Source organism: Hylobates moloch, unplaced genomic scaffold (assembly GCF_009828535.3).
Source record: "Hylobates moloch isolate HMO894 unplaced genomic scaffold, HMol_V3 SCAFFOLD_18, whole genome shotgun sequence".
Classification (NCBI taxonomy): domain Eukaryota; kingdom Metazoa; phylum Chordata; class Mammalia; order Primates; family Hylobatidae; genus Hylobates; species Hylobates moloch.
The window spans coordinates 73,965,948-73,978,761 of NW_026652293.1; the positions used below are offsets into that span (position 1 = coordinate 73,965,948).

A 12,814-nucleotide genomic window follows, 5' to 3' on the forward strand; every position below is an offset into this window, starting at 1 on the left:
TTTTGACCCCAGACACGGTCACATTCTTCTGCCTCCTCAACTTGTCTAGGCACCATACCCTCTACCTTCTACACCTCACATTTGCCTCCTGCACTACCACACTGTCATCTCCATCAATTCAGTTACTGCTTCCCAAAATAAGAATATTCGACCTTCTCTTTTCCATGACTTCTGATTTTACTTGGCAACCAAGCCACAGTTTGTTAGAATTTGGTCATGAACAGGTATTTACAAAAAATCCAACTTCAGGGAATTAAAAATGTTTTAGACAGCAAGGAATCTAGAAGTTGAGAGTCAGTCCAGAACTGATGAAACAACTCAAGGAAGTCATCTGGAACCAGACTCTTTCTAGCTTGCTCTCCTCCATCATCCTCAGCATGTGGCTTCTGCTTTAATGATCTCCAGGATGACTACTCTGTACCCAAGCAAATTTTAATTCCAGAACAGATAAAAAAGAAGGAAAAGAAGAGAGAAAGGATGAAGGACAGGGAAATGAAGCAAATGCTACCTGGCTACCTGGCTGCACTTACTAATAATGCATTATCCTGCTCCTTTTCAACCATTATTTAATATTTAATTGGGAGCAATACTAACCCCTATTCAGAAAGGAGAACAATGGAAGTCACATAGGAGAGACAGTGCCGAAGTCAACACCAAACATTGCCAGGCAGGAAAACTCAGGACTCCTGTGCTCTGTCAGAGGTGCTGTCCTCGGTTACCCATTCTGGCATCCTCCTGTCCTGCTTCTGGGGAGATTATTCCTTGTCTGTTTTCATCCATGGCCACATATGAAATGGGTATTATAGAAGATCACTTCCTTTGAAGCCACAGATATTTTTGGCCCACTTCCTACTGGTCTTAATTTGAGGTAAGGAATAACCTTAGAGGTTTAACAATGACAGGCTCTTATTAGCCTCCAGCAATACAATGTCCTCAAAAGTTCGCGGAATTTCCAGTGTTGGAAAAATTTCTCAATTAATTCCATATGCTAATAACCACAGACAAAGATTTCACTTAGACATGGTATTTAGCTGGAAGATTCCTTTCCTTTACCTTCTGATATGGTTTGGCTGTGTCCCCACCCAAATGTCATCTTATATTGTAGCTCCCATAATCCCCACCTGTTGTGGGAGGGATCTGGTGGGAGGTAACTGAATCATGAGGGCAGGATTTCCCTTGTTGTTCTCGTGATAGTGAATAAGTCTCACGAGATCTGATGGTTTTACAAAGGGGAGTTCCCCTGCACACGCTCTCTTTCCTGCCGCCATTTAAGATGTGACTTTGCTTCTCCTTTGCCTTCTGCTATGATTGTGAGGCCTCCCCAGCAGTGTAGAACTGTGTGAGTCCATTAAATCTCCTTTTTTTAATAAATTACCCAGTCCTGGGTATGTCTTTATTAGCAGTGTGAGAACAAACTAATACACCTACTGATCTCTGGGTTTTTCCCAGTCCTCTATTCCATAGCTTAATGGCCAATGCCTTGAGGTCATTCAAAATAATGATGGAGAGATAGCAAGTGTAATGCCAATGTGCATTTGTCTAAAGAAATCCTAAGAGCCTGGATGGAAAAGTCTTAAGCTACCAATCTATGAAGGCTGCAGACTTCCTGTCACTGTCATTGCCTGCTCAGTTCAGTAGGAATAAATTTCTTTTTTAAAACTCAATCCAAAATATAGGATTGTCAGTGAATTTAGAATGCAGGCCACAGGTAAGGCATTGATCTCTCATTTCCACTTGCAGACTGGCTAACTTGGATCTAAGTACAGACCACTCCTTCAGAAAAAAAAAAAATCTATAGCCATATGCCAGGGTTCTGAATTTTTTCCACTATTTATCCTAATAGCAAACCTGCCACGGCACATGGTCTGTATCCCAAAGAACAGCGGGTAACAATCTGACCAAATGTTCGGCCACCAGATTTGCAGCCTGAAATACCTGAGATCTCACTATCCAAAGCCCCACCTCTTCCACTCAGCCAGTTCCACATTTTAGAATCTTATTTGCTGCATCCTCTTTCAGGTAGAAAGTCTACTTCAGGTATAATGCATTCAGCTGCAGCTACTAAGTGAATCTGCCGGAATACAGTGCCCTATAACCCAGCTCACAGAAAGGTGTTTGAATGCAGATTTGCCACTGATAATGCTATCATTTCTTACACTCCAATCACGATATTGTCCATGAAAAATAGCTTGGGTACATGATCTAATTTATTCCTCACAATATTGATATGGGATACGACTATGATATATATGGGTACATAAGATATGGGTATATTATCATCCCCATTTTACTGATGAGTAAATTGAGGCTCAGAGCCTAGATACTTTGCTCAGATTCTCACATTTGCTAAGTTGTGGAGCTGAGATTTGAACCTAGATCCGAGTGACACAGAAGTTGGTCCTTTTTATTATTTAATCACTTTAATCATTTAATCTATTATTGAGGTAAAACTGCACCAGAGAGGACCAAAAGGAGAACTACAGTGCAAGTCCAGGTGCCTGTAGCCATGGCACAGCTGTTGCATAGTGGTTCCAATGTGGCAACCAGATGTGTCCTTCTGGTCGTCTTGGTATGGAGCCACAGCTCCAGTACTGAGTCACAGTCGCATGCAGATGCCACCACAGAACATGTGATATTTTAGATCTGAGTCGATGGTTTAACATGTAAACATTATCAGAAAATAATGAGTCAGGCTCTCCTGAGCCATATGCTTCATCTCAGAGCCAAGGCTGTGTCATCACTGCCAAATGCTCCTTCAGCCACTAAATCACCACAGTAAGATCATAGCTTCAGGACCTAAGTAGTGCCTGGGGATCTGAAAGAGACGACTGACTGAGGTGGTTGATGGGATTCTTACAGGTAAGTCAGATGGGTTTTTTCACTTGCATCGCCTTGGGGACCTGTTCAGCAGTGCCTTTGGTGGAGGCTGAGAGACCAGGTCCTCTAAAATTGTGACACCTGCTCTCTTTGGAAATGAGTCACTCTCTTTTGGTTTAAATATTTTGTTACTGTTTTTCCCCTACAATTCCCTTCAATTAAAAGATGATGTATGGCATTCATGGGATAAATGAAGTTGATGCATTGTGAGCATTTCGTGACCTCTCACACCCTGAGGGGTCCAAGCTGGGCTGGAAGTCTGCAGGGAGGCATACCTTTATTCAGGGCTGAGTCACGTTGTTTGCAAGGGCCCTGGAGCCAAGTGTGCTGAAGACACAGACACCTGAGGGGCACTAGCTCTGCAGACGCCCGGACTTGCCGGTGATCTTTGAGAGGAGGAGCTAGGCAGGCTTGTTTCCTTCCAAATGAAGTAAAAGCATGAAAAAGAAGAAAGGGAAGTGTCTGCTTCTGGACACTGGTGATAACATTGGTTTGAGGGTATTGCTACTTGGAAATACCAAGACATCCAGGCACCTGCTGTCACCTGCTGTGCCCTGTGTCTTCTGGTTTTTTTGCAGACAGAGCAGCTTTATCTGAATCTAGCCTTGTCAAGCGATTAGATTACATATTTAGTTTTTGTCTCATCAATTGATGATAAACTTGAAGAAGGCAGAGGGGTGTGTGTGTGTGTGTGTGTGTGTGTGTGTGCCCGTACATGGTGTGTTTATTTCCTGCAGTCTCTAGGACAGCAACAGTGGCTTTACCATTTCGTTTGTTGAAGTGCCCTAAAATACGATATATGGAAAAGTGGAAGAGACCCATAATCCTCTTTCACTTTTGAGGTGATTTATGCGTTACAACACTAGATTGCAGAGTGGGCTAGAATTAGAATGGATAGATTTTTGGGTAAAATACATATCTTGAATAGGGTTTTTATGCTGTATATATACACAAAGAGATATCTATAGAAAAAGACAGAGAGATAATAGATGCAAATAGATAAAATTTTGTATTAGTAACATTTACCACAAGTATGTTTATCTATTTCACACACAAAAATGAACACAATCACAGAAAATAGGACAGACCTTAAGAAAATACAGTATCATCTAAAAGCTGCCCCTTTTGTTGCAGGAAATGGAAAAGTACAGCTCCTTTTTCTTCACAGTGTGCCCTTGAGGAAGGACAATGAATTTCTCCTTGTCTTCCTCTATTTGATACAATGCACTGCCTTCAGTCTCTGTGATACGGACTTTACATTCATAGAATCTTCAATTTCAATGCTGTTATCTTTTCAACTTGCAGAGCTAACAGGAGTTAATATTATATCCCAGGTATAACTATACCTCTCTCTAATACCTGTATCCCTAGAAAGGAGTGTGTCCATTATGAATATTTAAAGGATTGAATCATATTTTTTAATGCTTAAGAAGATCTTGTCTCAGAGTATTCATTTATGAATCTTTTGGAAAAATGAATGATTAGTTATTGAATTATTACTTAAATATGGATTTGTATGTACTGGGTTTATTTGTAAATCATTCAAATATATAAGATAGTCCTGCAAGTTGAAATTCCAGTAGTGATTTTACAAGATCAGGATGATCTTGTTAAAAAAAAGTCACAAAAAGTCACCAAGAATGAAAAGTGACTCCAAGCAATAATGTATCTAGACGTGTAAATATTTCTGAAGTCTTATTTCACCTATTCCTTAATACCAGTGCAATAAGGAGAGGTGGTTAATGCTCCTTTCATATTCAGTTCATTCTGCGGGACCATGCTATAGGTTAAATAATTAGAAAATCCCGTTAACTAGAGTCCAGTGACAAAGTTCCCACTGGCGTGAGATTACCACTGGCTTTTGAGCTCTTTGAACTCAGAGGGTATGCCTGCCAATGTTCATATTTCTTTTCTTTTTCTTTTCTTTTTTTTTGATGGCTTTTTTCTCTGTTGCTCAGGCTGGCCTTGAACTCCTGAGCTGAAGCACGCCTCTTACCTCAGCCTCACGAGTAGCTGGCACTATAATGCGTGTCACAATCCCTGGCTCATGTTCATACTTCAATCTCCAGCGTGGCGATTTAAATGTAATGGGTGCTCATTAAATATATTTTTAATTTATATTTAATAAATATAAATAAGATTCATCATTTAAATAAGAGGGAAACTAGCATCAAAGCAATACATCTGGCTATTCAAGAGAGAAACCTCTCTTATTTCACTCTCTGAATTCTAAGTTGGAGGAAAGGGAACTGGTAAGATTGAAAGAGGACAAGAGAGAAAATTCTCACATTTATTTGGAAAGTGATTCTATTCATCTTACCTCGGATTCTTTAAGTGAAACTAGTTAAGTGAAAAGAGAAGGAAAACAGTGACTACAAGAGAATCAATCAGCAGATATTGAAAGACTTTCATGTAACTAATGGCATCTGCTTAGAAAATATGAATTGGGCCCAAAGTGGTATTCTTTTTGGTCACTTATATTGGAATTTAAATGTGTAACTAAAAATGAAATCTTTAGAGAAAATTTCATTTCTTAAGCTGAAATCTTTCCACAAGTTGGAGAAAAGAGAGATGTACATCCAGGAAATCAAACTGAAAAGACAGGCTGAGATTATAAATTGAGATTCCCCAGTCAGAGGCCACACTTTTCTTTCCTAATTACTGTTCTTTTCCTTGGATCCTACATCCACCACTACATTAATTCTAGGCTTAACTTACAGCCAGCTCTTCTCCGTGGCTCATCTCAGCATAATGAACTTTTGCCATTATCTTGATCTTGTTAAATTCTCTCTAACCTTAACCTAATGAGATACAGTGAATGTGCAACCATAAATTAGATGTTCAGACAATCTCAGCTTGTTCTCAGTGCAGCAATCCTTTTAACTTACATCCATCACTCTTTTGCTCAAGCACACTTAGTGGCTACCTATTTTAGTAAAGTAAAAGAAAAAGCCCTTTCAATGGCCTTCACAGGCCGGTGTCTCTGTATTTCTCCCCGTCCCTCCCCCTAGCACACATGGCTCTCTCTCCTCCAGTCACACCAATGTCCTCGGGAAGTCTTCCACCAAGTCTTTGTTCAAATGACAACTTCTCAATCACCACTCTGTTTAGAAATAGAATCGCCTCCTAACCCACACCCTTCTCTGCTCTATTTCTTCTCTCCAGTCCATTTACCACCTTCCAGTATACTATACAATTTTCTTTTTTATTATTGTGTTTATTGCTTATTTTCTATTCCTTACACACTAGAATGTGAGGTTTGCAGGCGTTTCTGCCATGTTTTTGATTGATGTATTCCAAGTACTTAGAAGAGTGCCTGACATGTAGTTAGTAGTTACTCAACAGATATTTGTTGAGTGAATGCATGAGGAAAGGAAAGAATATGCCCAATATTCATGATCATTTATTAAGTGGTAACAAAAATAATGTGAAATGTAAGTTTAACTATATTTACTTCTCTATACTTTGGACCACATGTCTATATATTAGAATTAAGCATTCTAACCAGACACTGAGATAGAGAGAGAAGAAGTAGGCTTGGGAATCAACTACAGTGATGTTCAAATTGTAGTTCTGCCGCTTGCTAGCTATGGAAAAGTTAAGTCAATTTCTGTGAGCTTCAGTTATCTTCTTTGTGAAATGGCGGTGTTATAAGTATTCAGTGAAAAACAAGCACAGCTTTTGGTGCAACAGGTACGTGATAACTGTGAGTTTCTCCTTTTGTCTCTCAGCCCTTGTCAGGCTTCAGTTTGCAAAGCTCCATAGTGGATCCCTAAACCTCTCTACACAGGAAATTGTGCAGGAGACTGGGGGAAAGGTGATGAGGCAGTTATCAAATATTTTCTAGTTCTTTGCTGGAGGCCCTGGCCAGTGGGCATACTTGAGAATGAGGATAAACGAAAAGAGCACCTCTTACCCATGATTATGGTGGATGGAGTCAGGGACCAGGCATGGACAAGGTGCCAGTGGAGAGTGCTGGAGGGTGAGAACCATGGACACCTAAGTCAACATATCATCAAAGCAAAAACAGCCTGAACCTGGAGTCAAAAGCAAGTACTAAATCAAAGGATTCGAAAGATAAAGAGATCAAGCACAAGAAGGTTGGAAATGGCTAGAGGGAACATGGACTTGGTGAAGGCCATTGCCAGTGGCCAAGTGGCTATGTCCTGCAGCTGGACTGAAAGGATAGGATGCCATAAGGTGCTTCTGGAAGTCCCTTAAAAGTCCTGCACAGAGGCCGGGTGCAGTGGCTCACACCTGTAATCCTGGCACTTTGGGAGGCTGAGGCAGATGGTTCACCTGAGGTCAGGAGTTCGAGACCAGCCTAGCCAACATGGTGAAACCCCATCTCTACTAAAAATACAAAAATTAGCCAGGCACGGTGGCAGGCGCCTATAATCCCAGCTACTCGGGAGGCTGAGGCAGGAGAATCGCTTGAACCCGGGAGGCTGAGGTTGCAGTGAGCTGAGATCGCACCACTGCACTCTAGCCTGGGTGACAGAGCAAGGCTCCGTCTCAAAAAAAAAAAAAAAAAAAAAGTCCTGCACACAATGAACAGAAGCCACCGTGGTCATGCCAGGGCCTTCTCTGGACACCTGGGGACTTTTGCCTTGACTGACACTCTTCTGATATTTCTAAAGGAAGCTTTCAGCTTGGGAAAATTGTGGGCGGGGGTTGGAGGGGGGGAAGAGGCAGGACTGGGGAATATTACTTCTCTTCCTCGAGTCAGAGGGAGTATTACTACATACTCTGAAGCCAGAATAAAAATTGAAGTGAAAAAATGTGTTAGCGTAAGTTTAAGCCAGTGCTTCACTGTTTACATGAATGCAATGAACAATCAACAGCAAGTCAGTAAATGAGTGTTTATTGAGCAAATGCTCTCAAGATGCACAGCCGTGCTGCCCACCTTTCATGCAAACAGCAGCACCAGCTTTGACCTCTCAACTTCCCCATTAGGAGTGATTTTGATTGAGAAGTTCTCTGAAATTCTTAAAAAAACAGTGGGATATGTGGACTGGTACTAGATTTCTTTACCTTAGATATGAATATGACATCTTTCATATTTTAATAAGTAGCTGACCTGTTAAGTTATCTTAAAGGCATTTACAAAATTGTGAACTTGGTGCTCTCAGAGGTGGTAAAACTAGGCACTGGCATGCTGAAAAGGTAAGGCTCATGATATGGTTTGGCTGTGTCCCCACCCAAATCTCATCCTGAATTGTAGTTCCAACAATTCCCGTTGTTGTGGAAGGAAGCCAGTGAAAGGTAATTGAATCATGAGAGCAGGTCTTTCCCATGTTGTTCTCATATTAGTGAATAAGTCTCATGAGATCTGATGATTTTATAAAGGGGAGTTTCCCCACGCAAGCTCTCTTCTCTTGGTTGCCACCATGTGAGACGTGTCTTTCACCTTCTGCCATGATTGTGAGGCCTCCCCAGCCACGTGGAACTGTGAGTCCATTAAACCTCTTTCTTTTTTTAAATTGCCCAGTCTCAGGTATGTCTTTTTCAGCAGCGTGAAAACAGACTAGTACAGTTCACAAGGCACCAATATGCTCTCCTGGAGCTACTGGGGCCTACGGTCAGCCTCTCATTTTGATTCCATAGAATCATTTGGTGATGTCTGATTTCTACTAAAGAAGTTCATAATACAGACAAAACCAGACTTCCAGATTTGGAAAGAATCTTAAGAATGCTCCTGAAACACTGGTTCCCCAGGATGTTAATCATTTTCCCTTGGGGGGAAAAATGTCCATGACAAGTTTCGGAAATGCTAGGATAGATAATATTAAGCATACTTTTTTTACTGCAGAATTTTCCAGTCATACCTGGTATTCTATATGAATCACAAAGAGAATCACAAACTATAGGAAGTGTCTCCAAAATTACTTGGCCATAAAATCCTTTTTACATTGAGCACCTTTTAAAAAAATTAATAGTGTGTGTATGTGCAGTTTTAGTTTTAGATTTACAGAAAGTTTGGACAAAAAGAACAGAGTTCTCATATAGCTTCTTTTTTTTGTTTTTTTTTTTTGAGACAGGGTCTCACTCTGTCACCCCCAACTGGAGTGCAGTGGTGCGATCTCTGCTCACTGCAACCTCCACCTTCCAGGCTCACGTGATTGTTCTGCCTCAGCCTCCTGAGTAGCTGGGATTACAGGTGCGTGCCACTACCTCTCGGCTAATTTTTGCATTTTTAGTAGACATGGGGTTTCAGTATGTTGACCAGGCTGGTCTCAAACTCCTGACCTCAAATGATCTGCCCGCCTCAGCCTCCCAAAGTACTGGGATTACAGACATGAGCGACCACACCTAGCCTCATATATCTTCTTAACCTTCCACCACTCCTAGCTTTCCCCTATTATTAACATTTTGCATTAGTGTGGTACATTTGTTACAATTGATGAGCCAAGATTGATGCATTATTATTAACTAAAATTTCATAGTTTACATTAGGTTTCACTCTTCGGGTTGTAGAGTCTATGGGTTCCGTCAGTTACATAATAACATGTATTTACCATTACAATATCATATAGAATAGTTACAGAATAGTCACACGACTGCAGGTGGATGTCCAGTTGTTCTAATAGATTGGGCACTTTGCTAAGACTTTTGTTCTGAGAGGGACAGTTGGGGGAATACTGACCGAATTTCATGTTGTAATTGTACAAGAGAAAAAATTGATTCTCTTCACAGAGAATTGATTTTCTCAAGGTCACACAACTAATGCTGGCTAAATTGAGAACAAATACTGATCTACAAAGCAGAATTTCAATTTTAATTTTTAATGGAAGCTGTCTTTACAATGACCAATGTGCTTTTATGTGTTGCCTGGTACCTTCTAAGTTAGAAGATTTTTCCATACAGATTAAATAATCAGATGGTTATTTGGCAAAATAAGGCAAAGAGATTAAGAGAGTCTTGGAAGACATTTCATGTAGGTTGTGAGGTAACCTGAATATTTTCCTACTTTACTATGTAGTCCACTTTTCTAGTAACATAAATTCTCATATCTCTTAGGGATGGTGTCTTTTTTCGAGTCACTAGATACACACACACACACACACACACACACACACATATGCACACACATACACTCTTTAATTTTCTTTGTCCTTGATTAAACATATCACAATACTTGTATATTGTTATAGCCTGGGGCATAACATCATTAATAGGCTAACAGTTTATCTTACATTAGTCTTTGTTAATGCTGATAAATTCAACACTCAGTTCTAAGCTCCTGTTCTTTGACAGGTACTGTAAGAGGGGTGGAAATTTCAGGAACACCTGAGCTTTTTTTGATAAATGTTTCAGAGATTCTCCCATGCCTTTTATAAGCTTTTGGAAGCTTTCATAATGTTATCTTTTATGTTTGGTTATAGAGAGTTAATATTTTAATTTATGTTAATTTTTCTGACGTTGTACCTAAATTCCAGAAGTTACTACCATTTGGGGCCAAGTAATCAATAGGGACTGTCGAGAGAAATAATTTAGCCTTCCCTTGGTTCTAACCACCTTCCCCAAATACATTATCTCTATGAAGTCTATGCATGCAATATCCCAAATGTCTTATTATAGGTGATCCTATTTTCACAGGTAGCAGGTAATATAAAACATTCTAAAACTGTTTCTCATTCTTTCTATTCCATTCAAGATTTTCAAATAGGTGAAGCAAGAATTAGGACTGGCTACTTCAGTGAGTATATTGCCCTTTGATGGGCAGAATTCACCTAGGTCATCTTAAGATAGAGTAAATCAGCTTCAAAAAGTGAGACCTTGTTGTTAGAGGGTAGCAATGAATTACTGCCTCTACTGGACATCACTTCATGGGACTCATTACTTTTTCCAAAACCTAATTATCTTACCACATCACAAAGTATTTCACTTAGTCGTTAGATGTTTTGAATTACAGAGGTAAAATTTTCTATTATTTACAGACAAAATACAGGAAGAGTAGATAATCTAGAGAGAGAGAGAGAGAGAACAGAATGTTTCTAAATTTATGCTATTGACAATAATAAAAGTTCGAGAAAAAGAGCAAAAATCACCAAATTTAAAACAACAACATGAATATCTGCTTCAACCAGTGAAGAAACGAAGAAATAAAAACATGTAAAGCATCAAGACAAAACCCTGCCTATCGTTGATGCTCAATCAAAATTTGTAAAATTGAATTGGCTTTGTTAATCCATGGTTGATTTATCTAATGAGACACTCGAGGGCTGCTATTGTGTCTCTTTAAAGAGAGGTAGTTACACTTTAGACAGCAGCAGTGTGGAAAGTCAGGCTTATGTGGTTGTTTTGTTGTTGTTGTTGTTGTTTGGTTTTGAGACAGGGTCTTACTCTGTCACCTAGGCTGGAGTGCAATGGTGCGATAACAGCTCACTGCAGCCTCTAACACCTGAGCTCACTGATCCTTCCGCCTCAGCCTCTGGAGTAGCTGGGATCATAGGTGGGTGCCATGATACCTGGCTAATTTTTTTTTAATATAGAGATGGGGTTTCACTATATTGCCAGGCTGGTCGCAAACTCCTGGGCTCAAGCGATTCCTCTGCCTTAATTTACCAAAGTGCTGAGAATACAGGTGTGAGCCACCATGCCCAATGCTTTTGTTTTATCAATTTTGTTTTAGTATTAAATTCTAATAAACTTTTTCATTATGAAAATATTCAGGCATGCATAAATGTAGAAGAATTAGTAGATGGGCCCCTGTTATAAATCAGCCAGCTTCTAGAATCAGATTTTTGTGATGGCTGTATGACTATAAACATTCAGCCCGCAATCTACTCCAGAGGCTTTCCCACTGGGCAGGGCTGCTAGCAGGGTGAGAGAAAGCCCCCGGCCACCCCCGAGTGCTGGGGCCACAGGAAGAACTTGTGGCGACATCATCCCTTCCCCAGGTGCCACCCGGGTGCAGTGAGGACCTGAAGCCCCTGCCCCAGGCTGTGAGGAGACTTGACCGGAGCTGCCTGAATGCTCCACGGAGCAGGTGGGAGCCCACTCTCCCAGGTGCAGGACCCGGGAGTCTCTGCACTCTGCACCCTCAGGGGCCCATGGGGCCCCCCTCGCCCTTGCAGGCCTGTGGGTATCTGCTCCTGCTGCCTAGCCTCTCCCCACTCCCAGTGCCTGCTTGGATCTCGGAGCAGGGTTGGGGGCCGAGCCCCAGCACTGACAGCCCGGCCAGGTGTGTGCACACTTGGAGCAGTGCTGATATGCCAGTTACCTGCCACCTCGGCCGCCTCCGGACCTTGGGCACCAAAAATCACTTTTTAAAAATATACTTTAAGTTATGGAATACATGTGCAGAACGTGCAGGTTTGTTACATAGGTATACACGTGCCATGGTGGTTTGCTGCACCCATCAACCCGTCATCTACATTAGGTATTTCTCCTAATGCCATCCCTCCTCTAGCCCACCATCCCCTGACAGGCCCCAGTGTGTGATGTTCCCCTCCCTGTGCCCATGTGTTCTCAATGTTCAACTCCCACTTATGAGTGAGAATATGGCAGTGTTTGGTTTTCTGTTCCTATGTTAGTTTGCTGAGAATGATGGTTTGCAGCTTCATCCATGTCCCCGAAAAGGACATGAACTCATCCTTTTTTATGGCTGCATAGTATTCCATGGGATATATGTGCCACATTTTCTTTAACCAGTCTATCATTGATGAGCATTTGGGTTGGTTCCAAGTCTTTGCCATTGTGACTAGTGCTGCAATAAACATACGTGTGCATGTGTCATTATAGTAGAGTGATTTATAATCCTTTGGGTATATACCCAGTAGTGGAATTGCTAGGTCAAATGGTATTTCTGATTCTAGATCCTTGAGGAATCGCCACACTGTCTTCCACAATGGTTGAACTAATTTACACTCCCACCAACAGTGTACAAACTTTCCTATTTCTCCACATCCTCTCCAGCATCTGCTGTTTCCTG

At 41.1% G+C, this 12,814-nt stretch overlaps 1 long non-coding RNA gene across 2 annotated transcripts in view; it reads left to right on the plus strand.

Annotated features, from left to right (window-relative positions):
- Positions 1-2,782: 2,782 nt before the first annotated feature.
- Positions 2,783-12,814, plus strand: part of LOC131381814 (uncharacterized) — a 36,738-nt gene continuing 26,706 nt past the window's right edge. For both annotated transcript variants that reach the window (XR_009210762.1, XR_009210763.1), the window contains exons 1-4: positions 2,783-2,859; positions 8,919-9,037; positions 10,535-10,576; positions 11,236-11,332. This is a non-coding gene — a long non-coding RNA (uncharacterized LOC131381814). The remainder of the gene's footprint in view (positions 2,860-8,918; positions 9,038-10,534; positions 10,577-11,235; positions 11,333-12,814) is intronic.